The sequence below is a fragment of the Vespula vulgaris genome, chromosome 17 (genome assembly GCF_905475345.1).
Source record: "Vespula vulgaris chromosome 17, iyVesVulg1.1, whole genome shotgun sequence".
Lineage (NCBI taxonomy): Eukaryota > Metazoa > Arthropoda > Insecta > Hymenoptera > Vespidae > Vespula > Vespula vulgaris.
In genome coordinates this window covers 361,856-386,102 of record NC_066602.1, presented here as the reverse complement: position 1 = coordinate 386,102, position 24,247 = coordinate 361,856, and the positions used below count along the sequence as shown (strand labels likewise).

Sequence of the window (24,247 nt, the reverse complement as noted above, 5' to 3'; positions counted from 1 at the left end):
ATTTTCGACCGATAATGTGTGATTCAATCTATGTTTTCCATGCATGAGATATGTCTATATGTACTTCTTTTTTTCTTCTTTTTGAATTCGATCTGTAATTTAAAGCGCCATTACCACCGATGAACTGTAACACAAAACTGAATATGTTAAAGTACAGTTTGTTACTTCTCATACTGATCAATTTGGCAAAATGTCATATAATTTTTATTAAGACATAAAGGAATTGGAAAAAAATTATTTTTTGCACGAATAACATTCCTTGCCGCAGTTTTTCTGAAGGGAATCAGAAATGTGTGTATTAACATGCACAAAATATTATTATTATGAGAGAATATCAATAATATAATTAATTGCTTTTCATTAAATATTAATCCTTTCTAGAGAGCGATCAATAAACATGAAGCAAAAGCGTTTATCTCAATATGTATTCGTGCAATATGAATTATTTCATATGGTAGTTAAAAAGGGATACTAATAATATGTCGATTTAAAAGGGATTAGTCGAGAAATTCATTTATTCCCAATCGATATACACTGCAGTCTTGACGGCCCGTTTGACAGCGTAATAGGAAATATTGATTGACTTGCGCAGAAGCGTATTAAAACGAAATACGAATAAGAGAAAAAGACGATATAACGAAAAAAAAAAAAAAACAGCAAAGATGACAAAAGATTTTTTCTGAGACCATATTCTTTATTACTGCGTAATAAAGGAAAAGGAATGATAGTTTCAAGAGATAAAAAAAAAGGAAAAATTAATTCGTATTGATTGTCATTTTTAAACATACAAATAAGAAAAAAGTTAATTGTCACTCGTCAACATCCGTTAGTTAAGTACAAATTGTAAACTATAAAGAAAAAAAGAAAAGAAGAAGAAAAAGAAAGAAAGGTAAGATGTCGAATTAAAAGAGCTTGTTAGAGAAGTTCCTTCCTCTTAATTAATTCCTCTTAATTTCATCTTTGACCTTTCTGTTTGTGAATGCAATTAAGGAGAGCAAAACGTAATAACCTTGTCTGCTCGGCAACCGCTCGAACGTTAGCTATAAGGATGGTAATTTATTGCGCAAACATTGTCCTACGATTCACATCACATTATAAATCATAACTTTGAAACCAACTAATGCGTTACAATGATATTCGGTTTATATGAATTTGTAGACATGGAGGATCGTATATTTATGCAAAAAAATTAAAATTTTGTCCTTCATAATTTTCTACGTTGCCTATGATAAATGTTGAATGAATACTCCTCCCACATTATAATCCCTCGCATTACATATGAAATCTCTTTTTTTGCTGGATGTCATTACTATCACTTCCATCGTTTTCTTAGCGATTAATATTTTTTATTTCTAACGTATCCGTATAAATGTCTATGTGGAATTCCTCTTCGGTATTACTTATGACTCGAAACTTACCCGTCCTTGTAAATTTTGCCACTCTCATAATGAAAAAGAAATACGTAAGTAAACTGAATGGAAGACTTAAATTGTATATTACGAAATCACGAAACGATATACACCAAAAGAATATTACTTTTCTGATTTTCTGACTTATTAGTTCTGGGATCTATCTAAGAAGATAATATCAGGAAACAAAGAAATATGACGAAAGATTTTCTCCACATAGAAGTTTTTTATTATTGTACAATTAATGCTTCGATATCTTGAGCAATATGCACTTGTTTACAAGAAAAGAAGATAATATTTAGAGGAATATGAAAGTAGTTATAACCTCCGACGAGAAAATTTTTTTACGACAGATTTTACAATAAAAATTACATAGTAAGAAAATTATAATATCATTAATATCTAATAATATTAGAACGCTACTTTTGAGTATAACTTGAAATTACGAAAGAAGAAATATTACAAATTTCGTATATGTATTTATGATTAATTTCATAGCAAATACAATTGATAATTACAATAATTATAACTATTGTAATAATTATTACAACAATTATTCATAATAATTAATTATATTATAAATAATACAATTAAAAGCATAATTAAAAAATTTGAACTTATGTAACTATAATTAATACATAATTTTATAATAAATACATAATTATTTATATAATTTTAATTAAAAAAAATACAATTTTACATGATAATTTCGATTAAGAATGAAACGAATAATTGTCGATTGCATTACAAGATTCCAAGATTTATGAGATAATTTCTCATTTACGTAGAGGAAATGAAAACTGGAGAGGGGAATTTTTTATGAACAAGGTAGGAAGCATGGTCTTATAACGTGACAACGGTTTATTAGTTAATTAATTTCGCCGGGGAAAGTCATTCCTTCGGTGGTTTTCGAACTAGTAATACACGAGTGAGTGCCATACGTGAAATATGCCCGATGTGTATATAAGTCATACATCCGAAAGAACACCTTTACAAGCAATTGAAACGGCAGAAACAATTTCATCATTCTCACTCGTCATACTCTTACGCCATCAATAATCTTTAAATTTAGTAGTTGCCGTTTGCATCAGAATTATTACAACGTTACATTTCTAAATTATAGCAATGAAACTGATTCTCTTGATTCATATCATTATAATTATTATTTTGTTGTAGCAATAGAAGTTACTGTAGCACTTAAATGGCATCATCTGACTTATCTTCCGTACAATTTTATACAATTAAAATGAACGAATAGCATTGATAAGTCTTAACTAATCTACGAATTTTTACTTGTTTTAAATATATACGAAAGAAAATAGAAGGCGAAAGCAATTCCTACAACTGATAATAATTACACAGGAGCCGAATTTACGGATATCTTGATTATAACACTTGTGTATAAAAATTGTAGTCCAATCTATTTTCCAAAAATGAAGATATCAATCAAACATGTAAAAAAGTGATTATTCAGTATCAAATCTACCTCTATATTACCATCATGTTGCAATACATCAATATAAGAAGATTTAAGAGTACTTAATCTAAGAGGAATAGCTAAGTCTCCTTTTTTTGGTTAGATTTTCGGATTGCTTCTTGAACGACTCTTCCGACCTCGCAGTCCAATGCGCTAAAAGATGAAATTCATATAGAAAATTGGAAACGATATGTGACAAATTACTTATATCTGATCTTTTCATACCTCGTTTATAAAAATCCGGTATTAAAATCGATGGTTACTGTAGTAATGCGCAAATAATGGTGCCACGTTGTTTGCATACACCGCAGAATTAGGTGCTTCTCTCGCGAATTTGTGTTTCATACGGCGTGGAAGATTTGAATTGAATTCACTTATAAATGGAAATACTTTAATGGAACTACTTCATAAAATCTATGTAAAAATTCAATAAATTATTATAAAATATACCTATGATAGAGATTTTGTATTCCTCATTACATTTTACAATTAAACATAAATCTTATCTCTAAAACATCTTACCTTTCGGCAAACACAGCCTTTGTACTATCCATGTAGAATTTATGGTCGGAAGAACAGGAAGTACCGACATAAATATGTTGCACTTTGGATGTCGAATATTTCTTTACCACGATGAGCGTAGTTGAAATTCGTGTATCTTCTTTGGAATTAAACTCAAATGTAAGTCAATTGGACTCCTTTGCAATACTGCAAGACTATTGCAACTGCACCTCTAAAATAATTTTAAATTCCTAAGTTAGTAAAGACTCATGATAGACATTCAATTGTTCATCTAATTGTGTAGGTAACAAAGATAAATCTATTTACGCGCCTTTAAGTGATATAAAGTATCTTTTCCGAAAGCAACAAATTATAACTATGATGGTATTGATCAGGAAAATCAGTTTCATTTCGATAAAATATAATTGAAATTTTATAATAAGTCACATATTAATGACTACTGATAAATTTACCTTATATTGATAACATAAACAGAAGACTAGTGAGAACGAAGAAATTGTTTCCACCGCCTGAACCGCTTGTTAAACTACCCTTAGGAACGTATGATTTATAGACATTGGGAATATTTATTGTACGTCACTTGCTCACGTATTGCTAGTTCGACACCCACCGAAGGAATGACGTAAAGCTTTTTCGCCGTCCTCAGCCAGACGATATTCATCCCCCGCTCGTTGCTATGGTTGCTTATCATGGCGTCAAAGAGTAGGCCCTCTGCAAAGGGTTATTACGTTTCAAATAGAATAATCAATATTTCCTATTATATGTTCGAAAGAAGAGAAAAGGTCATAAACTGAGAGGAAATGCATTTCTCTATTGATCTCTATTAACTACCATATGAAATAATCCACATTGCATAACAGAATATTGTAACAAGCGCTTCTGCTTTAGTTTTATTGATTCTTCTCTACCAAAGATTCACATTCCATGAAACGACATACTTTTATCGATATTCTCTCACAATAAAAATTTCTTCCGGGCGTTAATATACATATTTTTTTTGGTCAAAATAATAATATCGTATGTGTAATGATCAGGTTGAGAAGTATCTGTTTTTTCATTATGATCCTTATATACAGTACCTTACATGAACAAATACATTTGTATGAAAATAGTTTCGTCAAGAAGCCTTCGTCAAAAAAATATTCTTCATCTATCGTGGAATATCAAGCAAATGACTTTCGAAGTTGTCGGGTGTTATGATCTAAAACGTTGTGCTTGAACATTTTTAGTCTTTTGTTACAATTCTCCAGAGGTGACGTGATATGACGCTTAATATTATATTATTATAACTCGAATTTAGAGAAAAGAAGAAAAGAAAAATGTATCTATATATCTTATGCGCGGACACTCAATTACATAGTATCGATCGGCGGAATTCTACTATCTAAAATTATCAACGATTTCCAAAACACTTTTAATGCTTCTTGACGATACTCTCAATCAACGCACTGGGTTTGGAAGGAACGCGTTTCCCTTTCAAACATAATCCCTTTCTTTACGTGATCCGTAATATTGTGTTTTATTCCGCCTTCATTATGTAATCGAGATTGACCAGGAATAAGAGGAAGAAAAAGCCCAAATGTTTATAGTGCAGGTGACGACGAACCTTGCAAGATTAATATGGCATTGTTTTACAAATAATCATTCGAATGTTGGTACGACGAGACGGAATATATGTTATTGAAAGTTTCCAAAGATAAGTGGCCTTAGCTACTAGATATAAGCGAGTGTGGTGGGAGAGATTTATCGAACGGCTGTTCGCCGTTGCAAAGGGAATCTGGATTGAAGTGGAATTAAAATGGTACTCAGGCTAACATTGGTACTGGTTTAACATTGAAAATGATTAAATCTCCATGTACGATCAAAAGATTCACCATTTTTCGGGATAATGGTGTAGCCCGGGAACACTTTTAAATTATGCGATAAATATTCAGAGTAAGTTTACCTCACCGTGTCATCGTTATATCGTCAATTTAAATAATTAATCAACATAATTAAAAAGAGACGAAGCGTTTGGTTGAATGTTTCTAAATTGTTTGTCGGAATATTCACGTCATGTACTTAAAAATAACATATAAAGAACATTTTTCAGAAATGTAGGTATATGGACGAATTAATTTACTGCCTAGCGCAAATACATTTCGATTGGGATTTAATGAAAAAGCATGTACACATTGCGTTCTTCCAAACGTTTCGTCAAGTACCTTCATGGTAATCGATTTTTTATTACCCCCCTCCATGTAGCAATGCTCTTGAGTTCGCTCATGCGCGCTAGTTCATGTGGGCGGGATTACGTGTGCGGTTCTGTAGGCGTGCACGTGTACATCTCCTTCCTTATTTTGACAAGAAGAAAGGTATTTTTTCATTTGTTTTCCTCTCATAAAACCAAGCAGACAATTCGACAATACGGTTAGTAAGGTATTTATATTACCTATTAGCTGCCTTACTGAATGTGCAAATCGATGTATCACGACTAATTTAGTTCTTTCATACGAACGAGTACGTTCTCCTAAAAATTTATTCCCGACTGGAAATTTCGAAGTATAATCCATTTATATTTCGAATAATAAAATATTTCCTATACTACGCTTCAAACTATTTACTTCCTCGGGAAATATTATCTTTCTCGGTTCGTGTAACCGTATAACCGAGTATAGAAACGACTTCATTATACTTCTAGTAATATAATATGACAAATTTACTTGGCATTTTTCTAATATTTACTCGAATGATTAAATATCTCCATAAGCGTACATATAATAAACATTTACATAATACTTCCCCCAATATAGTATAGATCTATTATATTGTTTTCTTACTATCGTTGTTCGATCAAACGCTCGACTTCGTTCAAAGTAAAAGTTATAAATGTTGTGGAAAGATAGCTACTCCTTGAGATAATCTTTTTTTTTTAAATATAATTTTGGAAGACTCCTTTTCTTGATAATGTCGACATTCTCTTCACGATAATTATATAAATATGAATAAATATGTACCTCAAACATACGGTCCTCATTGAAAAGTAGATAAACCAAATTCGATGCTTACAAAGTAAAATAATCACAAGGGAGAGATGAGGTATATAGAATGACCGATAAGCGGAATCGAATGGCAAAAGGAAGGATAAAACCAAAAAGAAATTTCCCCTTGTGAAATTATCTATCCATTATTACTGGTAACATTGTGATGAGGTTACCACGGATGACATAAAATCTCGTTAATATCTGCAAAATAGTGGTGGCCGAAATAAATGGTAAAAAAATTTAATATGATCATTGAATTTATTGTGTTCTTTAAAGAGTAATACAAGCTGTTGATTCTGACTCTAGTAGTCATCCATGCAGGTTCTAGGAACTTCAGAAGGTGGAACGATATATAAGCACCCCCCCAGGTACAATAATGGACTATATCGTCTATATCATTTTAAACAACACTCTCGATAAGATACGGCCTATTTTAATGTTTCTTTTCTTCAATTATCATTACCTCTATTCATTATTCAGCGGGATCATTATTGTTTTTATACAGTCAGTCCTGTAAGACGTAATTATAAATAGAGCAGGATAAAACAATTTTCACTTAGAACTTTGTAAGTTCATTACATATTGTTTGAAGTTAGCTTGGCGAAAAAATTATATAAAATTTTTCCTTATATTTGCTATGTGCATGAAAGAAGTTTTCATTATACTTTTCAGACGGCAGATAGATTCTCTACATACATATATATAAATGTGTGTGTGTGTGTGTGTGCGCGTGTGTATACACATATTCGTTTAAATATTACGAAGATCGTAACGCGCGAGGAACATGAAATAATTTTAACCTAATATCTCAACAATTTCTAATTTTAATCTCAGAGTGGTTGCATCTGAATTGCGTCGCTACGTATAATGTCAACAAAAACGAACCTTTGAATGAATTTAACGGTTATCTTCACTTTCCACAGCGGAGAACTTCAAACTTAATACTTTCGGTAATTTTAAATCCATTTGAACAAAATAGATGGACGAGAAGTTAAATAAACCACTGTTTTAGTAACATTCCGTTAAACGCCCCACGGGACACCTGCAAAGCAACAACTATTTTTAATTTATTTTCCGATAGACTTAAATTTTGAAATGGCGGTCGTTCGCTATCTGTAAAGTCGTAAAATGATTGATTTGGACAGTTACCGGATCAGTCATCCTTTCTACTCCGACGAGTAAACATCGAAGCTCTGTCGCAACCGCCTGCAAAGAATGAAGAAAATTACGAATGTGTATATAATGAAAAATATTAATTAAGTGTTTCTCTACGGTAATTGTAAAATATGTAATGAACCAGCGAAAATAGCAGTATCTCTCTCTATGAATAAACATAATTAAGCAAATTATTACTATGAAAGATATTAGAGGGTGAGATTCATGATAACTTTTAACCCGTAATATCATATCACTATTGATCGAATGAAATACACTTTTGTAATAATTGTTAATTAATCAAAAAAGGAGACTGGTCAGTGTTAACATTCCAAGGTGATTTTATATTATTGCAAACATTTTACTAAGTATCCTTAATAATATATCGACGTATGCATCATTAGAATCAGAAGTGTTACAGATGTCTAATTTATGCAACATGATATGGGAAGCCAATCTGTAGGGTCATTGTTTCCAAAGCTATAAGAATACAATACGATCAAATTAGAAATTAAAAGCAGAATTTTCACAAAATTTGTTATTATAATTATTACACGCTGCTAATCAAGAAAATAAAAAATTACTTACAGGATATTGCCAGGAATAAATGCTCGTGGTAGCCTTTAATATTCCTCTTTAATGATTCCTTGAATTATGCGGTCCACTCTTCTTGACGTTTATATAAGGAATATCGACTGTTCGCAAAGTATGTGGTGACGCCGCATCGAAAACTATATCCTGGAAATAGACGGAAATATCAGTTTAACTTTATATAATTTTTACCTGTTTTTGAATAGTAAATAAAAGAGGAAATATATGAGCTGATTTTAAGCAGAATGTAATAATACTACTATTCTTCATAATGTATTACTATTCATTTATCGAAAGATAGTTCTGTAAGAACCCGTCAATTAAAAAAGGAGACTGTCAAATGTAACCATTCCAAGGGATATTCGTATTATCTAAATATTTCACTAAATTTTCGGACAGATAACCCCAATTATACTATTTTCTCTGTTTAATATTATACAATAATATATCCGAGACAAATTGCACCATGTAATATATAGTGTAAAATAATAATAAAAAACTATACAACTTTCTATGATGTATTATATAATATGCTATATATAGAACAGTAGAATTGAACAAAAAATTATATAAAATACAGTATAATACGTTAATATTAAACTATAAATATATAAAATACAAAAATGATTTAACTAACCGATAGCGTGTTGCTTAAAATGCTACAGATGGTTTCCATTATTCGGACTGGAGAGGCGCTTTTATATTACTCCGGTCCGTCCATCTTCAAAGCTCACGAGAACGTGCTTGCCGGGCGACTCGAAACAGAATGAACGGTTCATATTATTTCCGCGGATGGCTCGTAACCCCTCGTATAGTAAGTCGAGCATGCGCTGTTTGGTCCCACTCCCTCTCACATATATTCACGACGGTGGCACCCCCGATTATCTCTTCACAATGTTGACAATAACTTTGGATCAATATTACCGTAAAAGGGAAATTTCTTCTCGCCTTTATCTTTCTTTCCTCCTTTTGATCCCTTTTCCTCCTTTGATACCACTGTTCTTCATTCTCCATATTCATATCTTTTCGATCGTTTCACTGTGTCAAAATCGAATTGTGTTTACCTTCGTTCCGAGAGGAAATTTTTGTTTATATTGACTAATTCATATTTATTCACTTTTTGGGACAAAATGTCGACATTAACAAAAAAGTAGAATTCAAAATATCGTATTTAAACGAAATGGTAATCAATCTCATGGAGAATCTTCCTACGATATTTATAACTTATGTCGTGCACGATATTGATCGTTTGATCAAATAACGATGGCTAGAAGGAAATATAATAGATCTCTCCTGTGTTGGGGGAAATATTATGATAGTGTTACATTCAATATACTCGTATTTAGAAAAAAAAAATCTTTGGGATAGTACATTACGAAACTCCAAATATTATCTTACTAGAAATATAATATAATCCTCGCTTATCGAACGGAATAATTAAATCAGTATCGCGTCCATAGCTATGAAAAGATGTAGCCGAGTGATTAAAGGATACATTTAAATAGATAATTGAGTTATACAATCGTATCATCCAATTGTCTGATGCTGTTATTCGTTTGATAAGGGATAGACAAATGAAAAAATACCTGTCATGTTATCAAAATCAGATACGCGTGTTACGTTCACAGGACCGAGCCACTCATTCCCGTCCACCTGTACTGCTCCATCCAAGCGTGCCAAAGGACAATCAAGGATGGAGAGAAATAATACCTAATCGATTAAAACGAAGGTACTTGATACGTAGGGAGGATCGTAATATGCAGATGGATTTTCTTCAAATCCCAATCAAAACGTACTAACGAGAGAATCCTGACTACATAGCAAATTACATCGTTGAATTTACAATATTACACTAAAACGTTAATTAAATATTATTAATCTCTTTTAAGCAAACGAAGAGAATATTATGACAAGCACCTTAGAAGATTGATTCAACATATCATCAGTTTTTAATTTAAGCAAATGATTACTTAATTTAATTTGATGGAATAACGATGTCAATGTGACGTAAATATGGAACAAATCGGTAAATCCTTTAATCGTCCCTACAGGTTTAACCGTTTTGAAAATTTAATCATTTAAATCTACCTTAATTTTATTTCGACTTTTATGAGCTTATCCTGCAATTCATGATTAAACCTTCCATTCTCATAATCGTTTCTATTCTCGATATCATTTTCTGTTTTTTCCTTATTATTTTATTATCTCCGATAGGTCTCGACGATCCGTATAACTTCGATCTTAGGATACACCGTGTTAGAAAATTTCCGAAAGACGAACATCGTTTTGACTAGAATTAAATTTATCTGTGGAATCATCGTCGTCGAGATAAAATCTATCGTCTAATAAATCGTGTGCGAGCGTGGACGAATAATCTTTACACTCACCTTGGCCATCTTCATATCCTGTATCTCCTCCTTCTTCCTCTTCTTCTTCAAGATTGATTCGCAGATGTTCCTTTTCGGAATCATTCTTAATCGCCCCAAGTTTTTCCTTATCGTTGTCAATTTCACTCATGGCAATGAAATAAATATAGTTACGGTATATATAATTTCCTAAATAATTGCTATCAAAATAAACATAGTTCGATAAACAGGAACACAGTCGACGTTTTAATTGATCTTTATCTTACTTTCCCGGCTGCATTGAATTCTTTTGAGGGTTCAAAAAGATGGAATCTATAAAGATTCCGCGAAGTAATCTTCTTATATACGAAGGAACGTTCCTTCATTAGAGCAAAAATTCCACTTTGATCCACGATTCGCGTGCACCGTCTGATGTCTCTTCGACGAACTTTTCCGAACGCAATCGCTTATATCCTCTTACGAAGCTGCTTAGCTTTGGTTCCTTTGAAGGGATGTTCTCTCTGTAGCTTCGTGAAACTGTACTATATTAGACTCGAGCAGGTTCGTCGTCATGGCCATTATAACTTTTGTATTCATTCTTTCCCTTTCCGTTTAATATCGATCAGCTGACGAACACGGTATTGAACATGGTACCACGGGAAAGGCAGAGAAAAGGACGATGTTTCAAAAGGATATACCTTGTTGGTTATTCCAGCACGATAATATATGGTATTTCCTGAAGCATTGCAGAAGTTTTAGAAGTCGTTGATAATCTTAGATACTAGAATATCATCGACGGATAACGTGTAATTCAATGTGTACTTCCATGGTATATATGGATATGCTTTGTTTTTTTCACTTTTGAAAATTCGCGCTTTAACATAATGAATCGCTGCCCTGACGATGAACTGTAACAAAATACTGAAAATTTCAAAGAACGATTAGATACTTCACATGCAGATCACTTCGCCGATTATACCATTTTTTTATGATAAAATGAACAGGGAAAAAAATATTGTTTGCATATATAACATTTTTGATCGTCGTTTGATAGATGGAAATTAAAAATGTGTATATTAAGGAACACAAAATAATTTATTATGAGAAAATTTCAACAATAAAATTAAGTCTTTTTCATTTAATATTAATTCTTGATTAACCTATTAATAAGGGCGCGATGAATTAGTCCAAGCAAAACCGATTCTTACAATATGCAGTTACGCAATGTGGATTATTCTGTATGATAGTTTACTGGAAAGGGCACAAGCAACTCAAATTAAAAGAGATTGGCGGACAAATCCCTTTCCCTCCACTCATATCCCTTTTGGTTCTTTCAACCGTGGAATAGGAAGTTATCGTTATGCATTGCGTAAAGCACATTCAAACGAATTACGCGAAATGAAAAATAAGTATAACTAATTACTATCTCTGAATCCATATTGTTAGCTTAAATAAAGATAGTTGTTAGCTTAAATAAAGAAAGAGAATAAAAGATAATATTGTAAAACAAATTCTCTTGGAATTCTTCTTACTCGAAATTAACACTTGATTCGAAAATGATGTACATTTTTAACGGTAAGGACTGAGAAAAATAATAAAAGGCGTCTGTCAAAATTCTTTAGTTAATTTCTAATTGTATATTGTAAAGAAACAGTTGGTGAAAGAGACAGAAAAGAACAAAAACAAAAAAAGGAAAATAATTTGTCCAGTTGATTGAAAACAAGTCGGAAATTTACTTCCTCACAACTCATGACATTTCCGCTCTTTCTATCGTGTAATACGTGGTATTGATTTATCAGCTTAGAATGTAATAACCCCTTTCAGCGAGCCACGCCTAGAAAATTAGCTGGGTCTTCGGACCTGACGATGTGGGGAAGAGTCTCGCATGCGAAGGCCATCCTTTCAAAAATTTTTGAACGAGTAATGTGCAAGTAAGTGCTAAATAATCGTGCCTACGCGTCATAGGTCTCAAAGAAACTTACAAGCAATCCAAACGGTACAATTTCTTCATTCTCACTAGTCTTTTGTTCCTTATCGATATAACGTAAATTTATCGGTAATCGTTAGTGTGTAACTTATTCTCAAATTTCAATAGAATATTACGGAAATGAAACTGATTTTCGTGATCAATGCCATCCTAAGTATTATTTTGTTGCTTCTCGTAGAAGATATTTTATATCGCTTAAAAGGGCGTAACCCGATTTACCTTTGATGACTGCACAATTTAAATGAACAATTGAGGGTCTGTCATGACTCTTAAGTAAACTACGAATTGTAAACTCTTCCAGAGGTACAGAAGATGAAACGGAGACGAAAGCAATTGCAATAGCCTTGAAGCGTTGGGAGGGAGCTGAATCGACTGTTATCTGAATTGTAATTACTTTCTGAGAAGATAGGAGAATTTCAATTATGCTCTCCTTGATAATTTAACATTCGACAACAGAAGTGAAACATATTCACATTGTACTTCCTGTTCTTCCTTACATCCGACGAAACTTCCTATATGGATAATGTCAATGTCCGATCATCAACCAGATAACGAAACGAGAACATTTTTCTCTTTAATCTTATATTTAAATAGTCAATCAACCAATGCTGTGTTTATCGAATGGTAAGATATTTTGGGAATAAGATATAAATTTTTTATTCCAAAGCATAATATGCAAGATAAAATCTGTATCATAAGTACGTTTTATTTCAGTTACTGAATTTTCATACAGATTTTATGATGGCGACCGAAGTATTACTATTGATGAGACGGACCTTATGTCTCTTAACTATAGCTATCCCTAAGGTATTGTATTAGTTTATATAAATCAAGAATCCATATATCTTTCAAGTAGTGTAATCAAGAATATTAGTTATGGGAAACAAGATGCTAGACGAAGGAGAGCAGGTGAATAATAATATATGAATAAAAATTTAAATAATTTCTCATAGAATTTTGCGTTACATGTCATTCGTTATTTAATGTGTCAGATCGTAAAAGCGGCGGAAGAAGCTGATGCTGCTCACGAATTTATTACAAATCTTGGAAATAATGTGAAATCCATGTTGGTGAGAGTGGAAGCTAATTATATGGTGTCTGAGAACAATGTTGCTAATGCTACAGCATTATTATAGCAACAATCGACTTCAATATTAAATTTTAATAAACGAGGTACGAAGAGATCAGATATAAATAACTTGTTAAGTAACTTATCCAATTTTCTATATTAATCTCATCTTTTATTATATAATGCATCGTAAAAGCAGAAGATGAGTTCAACAAGCAGTTGGAAATCATAACCAAAGGAGGAACATCGTTAACTATTGCACTTGTGTGCATGTTGTGATTGGGACTATCTAGGAGAAGGGAAAAGAAGAAAAAATATTTGTGTTTTTCCGACATAGTTTTGAAAGACCAATATGGCGCTATTTTATAAAGCTTGAAACGGTGGTACGAGGAAATGGGTGGGATTTAGCGTTTTCAAAAGAACCAAACGTGAGGGGTTTTAGGTGGAGGGTATATGCGATTGTGCTCAGAAAGATGTGTAGAAGGGTCGTACGAAGTTCGACGCGGGGCAAGGATCAAAGGGGAATTGAAATGAAACTGAGGGAGATACATCACATAAAACAAATTATCATGGAGGGTTGATGAAAAGATTCACCATTTGTGGAAGAAATAACGTTAGCAGGGGAATACTGTTAAATTATACGGGAAATGGAAAATCCACGTTTACGTCACCGTCATTCCAACAATTTAAATTAGGTAACCCTTCGATATAATTAAAAAAGGAGACATGCTGAATTCTATATTTCAAATTGTTTGTCATAATATTCACGACATGTACTTAAAAAATATTCGTAACATTTAATTAGCGATCTTCATAAACATTGAAATTTGGACGAAGTCCTTTGGTGCGTAGCGCGAATTACCTGTTATTAACATGTTTTTCCGTACTTATCGTCAAGTACTTTCGAATTAAACCTTTCGTTCTTATCGAAATCACGAAACGATATATAACAAAAGAATATTACTCTTCTGATTTTCTGGCTTATTAGTCCAGGGAACTATGTTTCACTAGAAGTTTCTGTTTCACTAGAAGTGAGTTCAGCTTCCAAAATATCTCCTCAGTTTTATGATTACTTGTTTACTCCATCAAATATCGCTGCATCGTACGAGGCGTACTCGCGTACCATTGCAGACAAGTCCTTATCACTCTCTTTAAGTGGTTCAGAGAAGCTCTCAGATCGTTGTGAGTGTACTTCTTTTCCGTAAAATCGATTGATATTCTTTTCATATAACTTGGTAATTTGACCATTTCTTGACTAACTATCTGAGTGGTTCTCTCGGAGAGGAAACACGGGAAAGAGAAGAAGGTAATATTGGGAAACCATAAATGTGACGAAAGATTTGCTCCGAATACATTTTTTATTGCTGTGCAGTAGCGAAGATACCATCTTCCATAACTTGAGCAATATGCATTTGTTTACAAGAAAGTAAGGTAATATTTGGAGAAAATGTTTTCAAGGAATATGATAGTAGATATAAATTCCGAAGAAAAAATTTTTTTACGACGGAATATTTTACAATAAGAATTGCATAGTATTTAAATAGTACGAAAATTGATAGTGTTATCATTAGTATCTAATAATATCAGAATCAACATTTCTTCTGTTTTTAATTATATTGAATGATTATTTAAATTGACTGAGTGACCTAAACGTTGATTTCATATTTCATATATAGTTTAAATCTATTTCGATTTTAAAGTATTTCACATATATTTTTAGGTATTTAACACTATTATGTCGAGAAACGGTGAATGTTTTAATCGTTGCAGCAGCTTTAATTCTTTTGCAATATAAACCTCCCTCCGTTCCATTTCGATTCCCCTTTGAACAAGGTCCCGCTTGCAACATCGGACGGCCCTTCGAGAAATCTCTCCGAGCACAATCGATTGTATCCCCTAGCTAAAACCCACTTCGATCCTTTGAGAAGGGGATATTCCGTCTCTTCACATAACCATTTGAATGAACGATTCGAAAACAGCGCTATATTAATCTCGTCAATGTTCGTAGTCACTGCCTCTATAAATTTTTTCTTTCTCTTCCTGCTTTATTTTAGTCACTTAATGAACAGCATACGGATCTTTACAGATACGTTAAGGACAAGGACGATTTTTCGAAACGAGATATTGGGACTTTAAATCTAACACGTTGCTTTATAGCATCTTCAGGAAGCATTAAAAAGTTTCGAGAGACGTTGATAATCTTAGAAAGTACGACATTGTGTTATTAGAAAAAGAAATAAGTAAACGGGTGTATTTCGACATCACGAAACAGTATACACCAAAAGAATATTACACTTCTGATTTTCTGACTTATTAGTTCTGGGATCTTTCTAAAATTATAATATCTGTAAACAAAGAAATATGACGAACGATTTTCTCCTCATACGACAGCAGATTTTACAATAAGAATTTTCATAATATGAAAATTGTAATATCATTAATATCTAATAACATTAGAAAACTATTTTTAAGTATAAGTTGGACTTGCCAAGGAAGTAACATTACGAATTTCGTGTATGAATTTTAGTTTTAAAACCGACTAATATTCTTTTCATATTACTTGATAATTGGACCATTCCTCGATTAACTAACTGAGTGGTTCTCTCGGCGGGGAAATACGGGAAAGAGAAGAAGGTAATATTAGGACACCATAAATGTGACGAAAGATTTTCTCCGAATACATGTTTTTTATTATTATGGAATAGCGAAAATGCTATCTTCGATAACTTGAGCAGCATGTATTTGTTAACAAGAAAAGAAGGCATAATAAAACAAATCAAAAAATCATCCAATTACGAAGTTATATGAAAAGAATATCAGTCGATTGTACGAAAGAGAAGATGGGAAGTGCTTTCACGACAATCTGAGCCCTTCTCTGATCCGCTTAAGGAGGGTTGTAAGAAGAACTTGTATACATAGTGAAACTTGATGAAGAAAACAACCGATCCTAATTCTGATGAAAGAGATTTTCAAAGCTGCAATCAGTTCATATTGATGCTTCGAGTAGTATAAATAGATCCCTTGACTAAATTGTCAAAAAAACAGGAAATTATTATGTTATTGTTATGTATCATTCCGGTGATTTCGTAAAACGCAATTATCTCCATTTCATTTATTTATCCATTCCTTTTTTTTTTATTACGAAGACGATAGTGTCCAAATAAGCACAAGTCTCGTGATATAAGATATAAGTAGGGAAAGAGAATTGCAGAAAAGCATTGATAAAGCCACGTTAGAAAAAATAAATATTAATCCGGAAGAAAACGATAGAATTGCTTCAAAACTAATCATAGATCTCGTAGAAAATAATAAGGGATAAAATAAAAAAAAAATTACCATCTAAGGTAGTGTCGATTTAAAATTATTTGCAACATTGTGACATAATATCTCATCCATTTATGAAAAATATATATATGAAATAAGACGTATAATATACATGAAATAATATATATAAAAGTAATAATATAAAAATAATATAATAATATAAAATAATAATAATATATATGAAAAAGGAGATAGAAGATAGACGGAAGACAAATTGTGATTTAATTCTTGGATTTATTGTATCCTTTAAAAGGAAGTACAATGTGTTTATTGTATCGTCATTTAATCATATTCCTTAGAGTTACAGAAGGGAAAAGCCCAGAATAATATATTAGCCACCAACTAGGCTGGGTAATGAATTTTATATCATCTATATCGTTTGAAACAACATACCCTCGATAATATAAACGTCGGAACTTTAAAAGTTTGCTTCGCGGAAATTTGGATAAATAAATTTTTTGTCATACGTTCGGCCTGATGCGTTCATGGGTGCAATTTTGATTACTCTTTAACACGGCAGAGGGATTCTATATATATACACACAAATACATACATTTATATCTATGTACATATTCATATATATCTTACTATATACTAAAATCTAATACATATATATATATATATATGTATGTATATATATATACATTTATTCACACATTTGTCTACACGTTGATATAGTGAACATCTCTAAGCAGATAAATGAAAATGGTATTAAAGAGATACTTGACAAATAAATTGAAATAATAAAAATGATGTCATTAAGAAAGAAGTAAAGAGATGTTTGTCGGTAAAATGAACCAACTGATACCGATTTCATAGTTTCATATATCTTTGCAAGACAGATAAATGTAAACTCCACCGTTGAAAAATGTTTGCATTTCATTTAGTTTCAAAAAAAAATTATTTATTATTATTTAATTTATTATTTACGAGAAAATCAAACAATCCATTCGTAAATAATACTATGGAAAAGTAATATAATAAATAAGTAAATGAAAATAATTGAATTTATGACAAAATAAGAATAAACACAAAATGGTCTACCTGAATTGCTTCAAAACATATCGTGGATATCGTGGAAAATGATATGGAATAGACTTTTGATTTCTTTTGCAAGAAATTTGTTCCTCGATGTATATAAATTCCTATAAATCAAATACCATTATACAATATGTTATAATATACACGACGTTTGTGCGACGAAACGCCACCGTGTTGCTGATAATTAACGTTCGAATGGGCACCGAGTAAGACCGGTAAATACGGAAAAATATCGAAATTTAAATCATTCGGTGCTTTTCATGCGTCTACTCAACGAAAAAAGAATTTGTATCATTCTCCTTGCTCTTCGATAAATCGAATAATATTATTACTATAGTAACGATTATAGCATTTCAACCTATCTCCTTAAAAATAATGTATAATCGACAGATGAATTGTTTTCATGATCGTAATATTGAAACGATAGTATATTCGCTTTAATGTTGCGGATACTGAAAGCCGAGAGGAACTAAAGATAATTTAAGCTAAAATTTCAATAATTTGTGATTTTGATCTCTGCGTGAATGCATCTGAGTTACGTCACTGCGGGTAATGTCAAGAAAAACGAATTTTTGACTGGCTTTGACGATTGCCGTCTTTTTATAAAGGTGAATACTTCAAACTTAATACTTCAGATATTTGTAAATTTATTAAAACTATATACATGTACGAGTAGTTAAATAAACCACTGTTTAAGCAATAGTAAATTCCGTTGAACCTTACACGCTACTATTTTCTCTTTAATGGTTCCTTGAATTCTGTGCTCGACTCTTCCCGATGTGTGGTAACATCGCATCGGGACCTATATCCTGGGAATAAAAGGAAATAACACTTACATCATTTCTACCCTTTTTACTCCTTGATAGTAAAACATCATTATTCTTTACCGGATTTAAATTTATTCAAGAAATTTGCGGTAATTGAAGACAGCTGCATAGCAAAGAGTGTAGTACACATTCATCGCCTTTTATTACACTTTATGCAAATTTTTATATTTCCTCCGTCGATTCGATCGTGTGAAACAATTACTACGTGACAAGGAACAATTATCATCCACGAAAAATATACTCGTTTATATAGAATAAGAGGAAAACTAATGAAAAAATACCTATTTTGTTTTCAAAATAATGCAGAGCTACGCAGACACGGACACTCATTTACGCCCACTTGAACTGGCGAACGTAAGCGCGCTAGTATACGCAGAGTGGTTATAAAAAATCGTTTAATATGATGGTGCTTGACTACAAGTACGAGAGAATTACGTACGAGCAGATCGTGAGATCCCGATCAATAACCGTTAACAAAGGAATTCACTTTACCTAGCAAATTATTTCGTATATCACTGAAAAACATATATTAAATATTATGAATATTTATGAATTTAAATCGACTGAATAACAATGTTAGGGTGACCTAAACGTGGACTTTATATTTTATGTATAATTGATATCAGTTCCGATTTCAAAGTATTTCACATAATATATGTTTTCACTATTATATCGAAAAACGGTGAATGTTTTAATCGTCGCAGCAGCTTTAATTCCTTTGCAATATAAATCTCCCTCCGTTCCATTTCGATTCCCCTTTGAACAAGGTCCCGCTTGAAACATCGGACGGCCCTTCGACAAATCCTTCCGAGCACAATCGATTGTATCCCCTAGCTAAAACCCACTTCGATCCTTTGAGAACGGGATATTCAGTCTCTTCACATAACCATTCGAATGAAAGGTCCGAAAACAGCGCTAAATTAATCTCGTCAATGTTCGTAGTCACTGCCTCTATAAATTTTTTCTTCTTCTTCCTGCTTTATTTTAGTCACATAATGAACAGCATACGCATCTTTGCGGATAAGTTAAAGACATGGACGATTTTTCGAAACGAAATATTTGGCCTTTAAATCTAACACGTTGCTTGATAGCATCTCCAGGAAGCATAAGAAGTTTCGGAAGACGTTGATAAACTTAGATAGTACAATATTTTCGACCTATAATGTGTGATTCGATGTATACTTTCCATGCATGAGATATGTCTATATATACATTTCTTTATTTCTTTTCTTTAAACTCAATCTGTATTAATTTAAAGCGTCATTACCGCCGATGAACTATAACATAAAACTGAATATGTTAAAATACAATTAGTTACTTCTCATACTGATCAATTTGTCTGTCATATCATTTTTATTAATGTAAAGAAATTGGGAGAAAAATATTTTTTGCATTAATAACATTTTTAGCCGCGGTTTTTCTGATGGGAATCAGAAATGTGTATATTTGCGTGCACAACATATTTTTATTATGAGAGAATGTCAATAATATAATTAATGCCTTTTCATTAAATATTAATCCTTACTAGGGAGCGATCAATTAAAATGAAGCAGAAGCGTTTATTTCGATATGCATTTGTGCAATATGAATTTATTTATATGGTAGTTAAAAAGGGACTGTAATAACACGTCCAATTAAAAGAGATTGAGATATTCATTTCCCCCCAACCCACACCTTTCCCGGCCGTGTAATATGAAATTTTAATTGCTTCGCGTAAAGCGCATTGAAATAAAATACGTCAAAGGGAAGAAAAAAAAAATGAAAATATTTCATCAATACGAGAAGAACATTCGAGTGTTATTCGATTAAAAGTATCGAAAAATACGGTATCGTTTAAAATTCTTAAACGTACCATAGTACTCTTCTAAAAGCTTCTCTTTTCCTCTATTTCCATTCAAAATTTAATTACGTCTATCATTGACAGGTTCAAAACAAGTCGGGGGAAGGCTCAAATTGTATACTTCGACATCACCAAACGATATACACCAAAACAATATTACTGTTCTGATTTTCTAACTTATTAGTCCAGGGATCTATCTAAGAAAATAATATCAGGAAAAAAAGAAATATGACGAAAGATTTTCTCCACATACATGTTTTTTATTACTGTGCTATTAAGAAAACGAAATCTTCCATATCTTTTACATGCTCTTCGAGCACTTTTTTACAAAAAAGTAGATAAATTGGTAGAAAAAGTTTTCAAGGAATATGAAAGTAGATAAAATTTCTGATGAGAAAATTTTTTTACGACAGAAGATTTTACGATAAAAATTACATAGTACGAAAATTGAAATGTCATTAATATCCAATAATATTAGAATACTATTTTTAAATATATCTTGAACTTATGAAAGAAACATTACAAATTTCGTATATGAATTTACAATTAATTCCAATAATTATAAAATAAGTAATAATAGTCTTCTGTGATAATCTCAATTAAAACGGGGACGAACTTTTGTAAAGTGTTCATTAGAAAATTCCCTGATTTACGAGATATTTTCGTGTGTACATATAAAGTATATATAAATTTAACTACATGGATATAGGTGAGGGGAAATTTTTATTCCAGTGCGTCCTAGCTAGAGAATTAGAATCTGGGAAACTTGGCCTTCTAACGGGATTATGTGAGATTAATTCGCCAGGGAAAGTCATTCCTTCGGTGGCTTTCGAACCAGTAATACGCAAGTGAGTGCCGCACGCGAAACATTCCCTTGGTGTCTATACGTCATACATCCGAAAGAAGATCTTTACAAGCAATTGAAACGGCAGAAACAATCTCATCATTCTCACTCGTCATTCTTTTACGCCATCAATAATCTTTAAATTTAGTAGTTGCCGTTTGCATCAGAATTATTGCAATGTTACATTCCTAAATTAGAGCAATGAAACTGATTCTCTTGATTCATATCATCATAATTATTATTTTGTTGTGTATAGATGTTACTGTAGCACTTAAATGGCATCATCTGACAATACTTATCGGTAATTATACAATTAAAATGAACGAATAGCTCTGATAAGTCTTAACTAAACTACGAACTTTGACTTCTTTTGGAGATATACGAAACAAATTAAAGGCGAAAGCAACTGATAATTATTGCACAGGATCCGAATTTACGGATATCTTGATTATAACACATGTGTGTAAAAATTGAATTCCAATCTACTTCCCAAAAATGAAGATATGAATCAAACGTGTAAAAAAGTGATTATTCAGTATCAAATCTACCTGTATAGTATCATTATGTTGCAATACATCAATATAAGAAGATTTAAGAGAACTTGATATATGAGGAATCGCTAAGTGTCCTTTCTTTGGTTAGATTTTCGAATTGCTTCTTGAACCACTCTTTCGATTTCTCAATCCGATGCGCTCTATTATAAAAGATGAAATTCATATAGAAAATTAGAAATGATATGTGACAAATTAGTTATATCTGATCTTTTCATACCTCGTTTATTAAAGTCTGTTATTAAAGGTGATGGTTACTATAAGAATGCGCTAGTAATGGCGTCATGTTGTTTCCATACACCGAAGAATTAGGTGCTTTTCACGCCAATTTGGGTTTATATCACATGGATGATTTGAATTGAATTCACTTATGAATGGAAATACTTTAGTGGACTTCAAAAAATCTATGTAAAAATTCAATAAATTATTATAAAATATACCTATGATAGAGATTTCATATTCCACGTTACATTTTACAATAAAACATAAATCTTATCTCTAAAACATCTTACCTTTCTGTAAACGCAGCATTTGTACTATCCATGTAGAACTTATGGTCGGAAGAACAGGAAGTACCGATGTAAATGTGTTGCACCTCGGATGTCGAATAAATCATTACCACGATGAGCGTAGTTGAATTTCGTTTATACTCTTTGGAATTAAATTCAAATGTAAGTCAATAGGACTCCTTTGCCATATTTCCAGGCTATTGGAACTGCTTTCACCCTCGTTTTGTCTGTTATATCTCTTAAATAGTTAAGAATTCCTAGATAAGTTAAGACTCATGATAGACATTCAATTGCTCATCCAATTGTGTAGGTAACAAAGATAAACCTAATTACGCGCCTTTAAGAAATATGAAATACCTTCACCGAAAAGCAACAAATAATAATAATGATGGTATTGATCACGAAAATCAATTTCATTTCCATAATATATAATAGAAATTTTATAATAAATCACATATTAATGATTACTGATAAATTCACCTTATATTGATAACATAAGCAAGAGAGTAGTGAGAACGAAGAAATTGTTTCCACCGCCTGAACCGCTTGTAAAACTACCCTTTGGAACGTATAACATATAGACGTAGGGAATATTCATTGAACGTCACTTGCTCACATATTACTAGTTCGGCAACAACCGAAGGAATGCCGTAAAGCATTTTCGCCGTCCTCAGCCAGACCGTATTCATCACCCCCTCGTTGCTATGGTTGCTTAACATGGCGGCAAAGAGTACGCCCTCTGCAAAGGGTTATTACGTTTCAAATAAAATAATCAATATTTCCTATTATATGTTCGAAAGAAGAGAAAAGGTCATAAACTGTGAGGAAATGAATTTCTTTATCGATCCCTATTAATTGGATGTATCATTATCCTTCTTACTTTATACTCTTCTTTCGTTCCCTTTTCTCCCTACTTTTTACTAATTTAACAAGATATTCTTACTTAAATAAAGGAATTTGGAAATTGTCAAATAATTCTTTTCCTGTGCTTGTTATTAAAAATATATATCAATAAGGGTTAATTTTGAGCAGAGAATATTGCTGGAGAGATTTTTTCGTAATATTCCATACAGTCTACATCATGTAATCGAAATGGACAAGGAAGTAGTGGAAGAAAAAGACCAAATGTTTATAATGGAAGTGCCGACGAACCTTGCGAGATAAATATGCCATTGTTTTACAAAGCATCATACGAATGGTGGTACGAGGAGATGGAATATATGTTATTGAATGTTTCCAAAGATAAGTGGCTTTAGCTGCAGAATATAAGGGAGTGTGGTGGAAGAGATTTACCGAACAACTGTTTGCCGTTGCAAAGGGAATCTGGATTGAACTGGAATTGAAATGGTACTCAGACTAACATTGGTACTGGTTTAACATTGAAAATGATTAAATCTCCATGTACGATCAAAAGATTCACCATTTTTCGGGATAATAGTGTTAGCCCGGAAACGCTTTTAAATTATGCGATATATATTCAGAGAACGTTTACCACACCGTGCATCGTTATAACGTCAGTTTAATTAATCATCATAATTACAAAGAGACGAAGTGTTTGGTTCAATGTTTGTCGGAATATTTGATAAATTATTTGTCGGAATATTCACGTCATGTACTTAAAAATAACATATAAAGAACGTTTTTCAGAAATGTAGGTATATGGACGAATTATTGCCTATCGCAAATACATTTCGATTGGGATTTAATGAAAAAGCATGTACACATGACATTCT

General features: G+C 32.1%; 3 long non-coding RNA genes across 6 annotated transcripts; 1 reads left to right on the top strand and 2 right to left on the bottom strand.

The window, feature by feature from the left end:
* Positions 1–1,962: 1,962 nt before the first annotated feature.
* Positions 1,963–9,419, bottom strand: LOC127070158 (uncharacterized). The gene is made up of 8 exons (XR_007784254.1): positions 8,815–9,419; positions 8,175–8,324; positions 7,581–7,637; positions 7,317–7,473; positions 3,861–4,119; positions 3,409–3,619; positions 3,112–3,300; positions 1,963–3,039 (listed from the first exon to the last, which is right to left on the bottom strand). It is a non-coding gene; the product is annotated as an uncharacterized LOC127070158 (long non-coding RNA).
* A 2,873-nt stretch (positions 9,420–12,292) lies between these two features.
* On the top strand, positions 12,293–18,650 carry LOC127070129 (uncharacterized). Of its 3 annotated transcripts, none has more exons than XR_007784202.1 (5): positions 12,293–12,453; positions 12,811–13,133; positions 13,243–13,418; positions 13,502–13,682; positions 13,778–18,650. It is a non-coding gene; the product is annotated as an uncharacterized LOC127070129 (long non-coding RNA). The 3 variants fall into 3 exon arrangements; XR_007784200.1 differs by having other exon boundaries at positions 12,294–12,453; positions 13,224–13,418; XR_007784201.1 differs by having other exon boundaries at positions 12,378–12,518; positions 13,224–13,418.
* A 2,240-nt stretch (positions 18,651–20,890) lies between these two features.
* Positions 20,891–23,200, bottom strand: LOC127070190 (uncharacterized). Of its 2 annotated transcripts, XR_007784321.1 has the most exons (4): positions 22,995–23,200; positions 22,518–22,771; positions 22,226–22,409; positions 20,891–22,148 (listed from the first exon to the last, which is right to left on the bottom strand). It is a non-coding gene; the product is annotated as an uncharacterized LOC127070190 (long non-coding RNA). The 2 variants fall into 2 exon arrangements; XR_007784322.1 differs by having other exon boundaries at positions 20,893–22,148; positions 22,518–23,200.
* Between the last annotated feature and the right edge of the window lie 1,047 nt (positions 23,201–24,247).